Source organism: Chelonoidis abingdonii, chromosome 7 (genome assembly GCF_003597395.2).
Source record: "Chelonoidis abingdonii isolate Lonesome George chromosome 7, CheloAbing_2.0, whole genome shotgun sequence".
In the NCBI taxonomy this organism is placed as follows: Eukaryota; Metazoa; Chordata; order Testudines; family Testudinidae; genus Chelonoidis; species Chelonoidis abingdonii.
The window spans coordinates 76,405,520-76,411,595 of NC_133775.1; positions in this window are offsets into that span (position 1 = coordinate 76,405,520).

The window sequence follows — 6,076 nt, forward strand, 5'->3', positions numbered from 1 at the left end:
CAGCTAAGCCTGTGCTGCTGGTTGTACTCTCTGATGCTTTGCAGATAAATGTCCATTAAAGGCTGGATTGAGGCCACCACTGCCATTTCCCCTGCAACCTGAATCTAGACCCTGACACAGGGGACAGCCTAGTAGATTAACCCAGGATTCCACCTACCCCCTCCATCACTCCAGGTTCTTTTTAGAATTTTTATTCACAGAAAGCCCTTTAACAACACTTGGATTTCCAGCAGCATTCCTGCCACGGAGGATGCTGTCCTGTCATGTAAGTGTGACTGATCTAATGCTGTGTCATCCCAAAGGCAGTTTCTTTAATACAGTGGAGGGAGAGATGGTTTGGTCCCTGGGCCATGCAGACTTGGGCTAACCATGCCCTTTTAGAGTCCTGTTGTCTTCAATGCCTGGATTAAGCACTCAGGTGAGGGGATCCCCCTGCTTGGCATGGCGGACTGCCCTTGTAATCCGTATGCCTCCTGCAGGGTTTCCCCAGTGGGAGTCCCTACTGATGCTATAATAAATAGTGTATTTATATGGCAGCCATCTGCCAGTGCTTTGTAGGAAATACACAAAACTGTGTGCTTACAATGAAATGAGGCACCAAACACAAAGTGTCCTCCAGCCCTTTCTAAAGCAGGCAAAATCTATGCAGCTGGACAAGTCCTTGCTCCAGCATAGGCTTGCTACAGAAAAACTAGGGAGTGGATCTAGTTTGCCTGCACAGAGTCCTGCAGCCCAGGAGTTTCCCCCCACTCCCCGGGGGAAATGGTACACAGGTTACATTATAGGCTGCGAGCCTTCAGCTTAACTAGCTGTATGTCGTCACCTTCCCTGCCACTGGCATAGAGGGCTAAGCGCCTGAAAAAGACTTTCCAGCATGACCAAGATGCAGGGGAGCCCTTAGGTGTTATTAGCTGCGGGGGGCAGCTGCCCTGGCTCAGGGATATGCAAATATGGCTTTAAGCCACTTCCACATGCATATTGTACAAGAGTTGCTCTGTGCATGTTTCTACCCCAGCTAATGGGATCATGGAGTCAGGGCCGGATCCAGGCAGCAGCTCAGCAAGCAGGTGCTTGAGGCAGCCAAGGGGAAGGGGCGGCATGTCAGGCTCTTTGGTGGCAAGTCCCTCTTGGAAGGAATCGGTTCCAAAATTGCTATCTAGCACTCACGGGTACATCAAAATAATGGTTACATCAGCAAGGTGAATGCTACCCCTGGAAGGGACAATAGCAAAAAGATCTGTGGCTACCTACAGTCACAACCTGGAAATTTGGACCTGCTTAACCGTCTTAAGTTTGTTATGCTCCTTGTATTTATGAGGTCAGCATAACAAATACTGTGCTATGGGCCGTGCCTGTCTAGGGCAGTTCTTCTTCGAGTGCTTGCTCATATCCATTCCAATTAGGTGTGCGCACACCCCCTGCACGTTCGTCAGAAGATTTTTACCCTAGCAACACCCGGCGGGTCCGCTGGGCGCCCCCGGGCGTGGTGCCGCTATGGCACCGAATATATACCCCTGCCGACCCGGCCGCTCCTCAGTTCCTTCTTACCGCCCGTGTCTGTCGTTGGAACAGTGGAGCGCGGCTTAGCTGATCACCACTTCCCTAGCTATTCACTCATTCTAGTACTTATTGTGTATATAGTTTAGTTTTATAGTTGTAGTTTTAATACCTTTCGTAAACGTAGTTAGTGTATATAGTTCAGAGGGTTGGGGATTAGCCCCTTCCCCTCTCCCGGTACCCAGGCCCATACCTGGTTCACCGGGTTTCAAACCGTGCTCGGCCTGCCGGCGGCCGATGCCAATGGGAGACCCTCACGACTCCTGCCTAAAGTGCCTGGGGGAATCCCATCTTGCAGATAAGTGCAAGATTTGCAAGTCGTTTAAGCCGTGGACAAAAAAGGAGCGGGACTTTTGCCTTAAGCAGCTCCTAATGGAGGCAGCCCTCACTCCTCCGTCTTTGGCAGTGAGTGCCGCACAGTCCGCACCAGGGAGAAGTGCCTTGTTGGCACCGGAGAGCGCCGGCACCGCGAAGACGTCCCGGCACCAGCCGGCACCGGCCCAGAAGCCAGCCTGGCACCACTCCCTCTCTCTGCGTGCCAAAAAGCTAAAAGCTCCTGCGGCTCCAATATCTGCACCGCAGTCTGAGCAGCAGCCAAAACTGAGCTGGCCGGCACCAGCAATCTCGGCACCGTTGATTCCGGGCATGCAAGAGCCATCGAGTCCGGTGCATGACAGCTCCCTGGCACACGCCTCGGTTGAGCTTATCGTTCCCACCATGCCAGAAACCTTTTCGACGGTGAGGGAACTCCTTGCCCTAATGGAGCCCACCCTGCCTCAACCCCCCGGCACTGCCAGTGTGGGTTGTTACATCAACGGGGAAGCCTGCCCTAGTTAGGCCACCTTCCATCGACGCCGCAGGCAGGCTGCACTCAAGATCGAGGTCTCGCCAGCGCGCTCAATCTCGCCGCCAGTCCTGATCTAGGCACCGCTCGCAGTCCCGGTACCAATCTCCTTCTCGGTACAGGTCGTACTCGCGGCACCACTCCAGGTCCCGCTCACCGGACCGATATTCCAGACGGTGGTCCAGCTCCCAGCACCGTTCACACCGCAGCCGCTCTCACCATCGAGCTTCACGATCCTGGTCGACCTCCTGGCACCGCGCTGGTCGCAGGTCCCGGTTGCCCTCTCAGCACCGGTATGACTCCCAGTACTGGTCACCGGTGCAGCATGACGTACAGTACCCTGCGCACAGGGCTCCTCCTCACATGCTCTCTGCTCCGCCATGGCCATCACAGCATCCATCCGAGTCTTCGCACGCTGATAGCGCCGCCTACAGGGATTCAGAGCCGCATAGCCATGTCCTCCAGGAGGCCCAGGGCCCAGAACAAGCGCCTCAGTGGTCCTTCTGAACGCCTTGGGCATATCACAAGGCCCAAGGCGAACCTACGGTACCATCTCGTTCCTCCCCGTCGGAACACCGCGCACCAGAGGCCACTGTTAGCCATCCTCCTCCAGTGGGTACAGACAACTCGGCTCTGGCGCCGGACCCTCAGGTGTTCCCGGACCCTGGTGTTCCTCAGGAACAGGAGTCACTGCATGAGCCAGTCATGCCAGGTCTGTCATCGTCCTTGTCACCAGACGAGGCAGTAGCCGGTACCACCTCATCGGGCCCGCCCCCAATCGACCTCCAAGCCCACCAGGACCTTCTAAGGCGACTCGCCTTAAATATCAACCTCCAGGTGGAGGAGGTCCCGGAGGTGAAAGACCCAGTCATAGACATACTGTCAGTGGATGCGCCAACTCACTTGGCTTTGCCATTCATCCGTTCCATCCAAGCCAAAGCGGACACCATTTGGCAATCTCCGGCGTCTATTCCTCCCACGGCCAGAGGCGTGGAAAGGAAATACATGGTACCCTCTAAAGGGTACGAATACTTATATACCCATCCTCCTCCATGCTCTCTGATCGTTCAATCTGTGAATGAGCGAGAACGCCACAGCCAGCAAGCCCCCGCCCCGAAATCGTGGGAGGCTAGACGGATGGACCTCCTGGGATGAAAAATCTACTCTGCCAGAGGCCTCCAACTGCAGGTGGCTAACCAACAGGCCCTGCTCAGCAGATATAATTATAATACCTGGTAGTCGGTGGGTAAGTTCGCTGAACTGGTCCGCCAGGAATCCCAGGCCCTTCTGGAGGAAGGGAAGAAAGTGGCACGAACTTCCCTGCAGGCCTCACTTGATGCTGCTGATTCGGCAGCCAGAACCGTGGCCTCGGGAATTGCAATGAGGAGGATATCATGGCTGCAGGTGTCAGGCCTACCTCCTGAACTGCAATACACTATCCAGGACCTTCCGTTTGATGGACAGGGCCTTTTCTCTCAGAAAACGGACCCTAGACTCCAGAGTCAAGGATAATTGCGTCATTATGCAGTCCCTCGGGATGCATACTCCGCAAACCCAGTGAAGGTCCTTCTGTACCCAGCCTCAGCGCCCTTACCCCCCACCCAGGCCACGACAAGACTTTGGCAGAAGGCGTGGTTGCGGGAACGGTAGACGGCAATCGGGTTCCCAAGGGGGCCAGAATAACGGTCCTGCCAAACCATCAGCAGAGCCCAAACCGAACTTTTGAAGGTGCGCCCGAGAGCAGAGCACCAGTCTTTCCCCAGGATCCCCTTCAGTTTTCCAACTGCCTTTCCTCCTTCCTCCCTGCGTGGGCCCAGTTAACCTCGGATCGTTGGGTCCTACGCACGGTGGAATTCGGATACCATCTCCAATTTATTTCGCCCCCTCCCCGTCCCTCTTCAGGGATCCCTCTCACGAGCAATTCCTCTGGCAAGAGGTTCGTACGCTCCTTTCCATCGGAGGTATAGAGGAGGTACCGGAGGAATTCAGGGGCAAGGGATTTTACTCCTGATATTTCCTAATCCCAAATGCAAAAGGAGGTCTCCGACCCATCCTGGACCTGCGCGGATTCAATGTGTTTCTGAAGAAGTTGAAGTTCCGCATGGTGTCCCTGGGGACCATCATCCCATCCTTGGATCCCGGAGACTGGTATGCTGCTCTCGACATGAAGGACGCATACTTTCACATCGCCATTTACCCTCCGCACAGACGATACCTACGGTTTATGGTGCGCAATCAACATTTTCAATTTACGGTCCTTCCGTTTGGCCTCTCTACCGCCCGGGACATGCTTACAAAGTGCATGGCTGTAGTGGCCGCCTTCCTCCGTCTTCGGCAAATACACGTCTTTCCTTACCTAGATGACTGGCTTATTCGCAGGATCTCCGAGGCCCAAGTCACCAGGCATGATGCCATCATCACGGACCTATTCGAGCGGTTGGGCCTGATGATCAATCTAGAGAAGTCTACTCTAGGTGCCCACTCAAAAAATAGAATTCATTGGGGCCATTCTAGACTCCAAACTCGCAACAGCCTGCCTTCCACTATCCCGGTTTCGGGCACTAGTTTCAGTTATAGAGAGCCTCCAAACCTTTCTGACGATCTCAGCTCGCACCTGCCTCAGCTTTCTCGGTCACATGGTCGCATGCACTTTTGTAACGAAGCATGCCAAACTACGCCTGCATCCCCTTCAAGCCTGGCTCACCTCAGTTTACCGCCCAGGCAGGGACGCCATAGACATGGTCGTCACCGTTCCTCAGAGCATTTTAGGCTCCTTCAACTGGTGGCTAACACCTTACCTGGTGTGTGCAGGAATGCCGTTCCAACTGAGACAGCCCTCAGTATCCCTAACAACGGATGCATCGTCTCTCGGCTGGGGGGCACACCTGGGCCATCGTCGCACACAAGGCCTCTGGTCATCTCAAGAGCTAGCGTCACACATAAACGTCCGGGAGCTGAGAGCAGTCCGCCTCGCGTGCCAGACGTTCCAACAACATCTGCAGGGCCGTTGTGTTCTAGTGCTTACGAACAACACAATGGCAATGCACTACATAAACAAGCAGGGAGGGACTCGATCCTCCCCTCTTTGTCAGGAGGCGATCCAACTGTGGGAATTTTGCATAGCCCACTCTATCGACCTTGTGGCGTCCTGCCTCTCAGGGGTCCGGGACACTCTGGCAGACCATCTCAGCAGGTCCTTTCTCTCCCACGAGTGGTCGCTTCGCCCAGACATTGCACATTCCATCTTCCAGAAGTGGGGCTTTCCCCACATAGACCTCTTCGCTTCCCGCAACAAAAGGAAGTGTCAGAGATTCTGCTCCTACCAAGGTCTCGCCCCGGGCTCAGTATCGGATGCCTTCCTAATCTCTTGGGCGAACCATCTGCTTTACGCCTTTCCATCCTTCCCAATGGTGCACAGAGTCCTCGTAAAGCTTCGCAGGGACAGGGCTCACCTGATCCTGATCGCCCCTGCGTGGCCCCGACAACACTGGTACACCACGTTGCTGGACCACTTGATAGCCAACCCGATCCCCCTGCCCCTTCATCAGATCTGATAACGCAGGACCACAGCCGGCTTCACCCCCCAGACCTGCAATCCCTCCATTTCACAGCGTGGCTTCTGCATGGTTAACCGAATCAGAGTTATGATGCTCTGCCCCGGTGCAAGAGGTACTC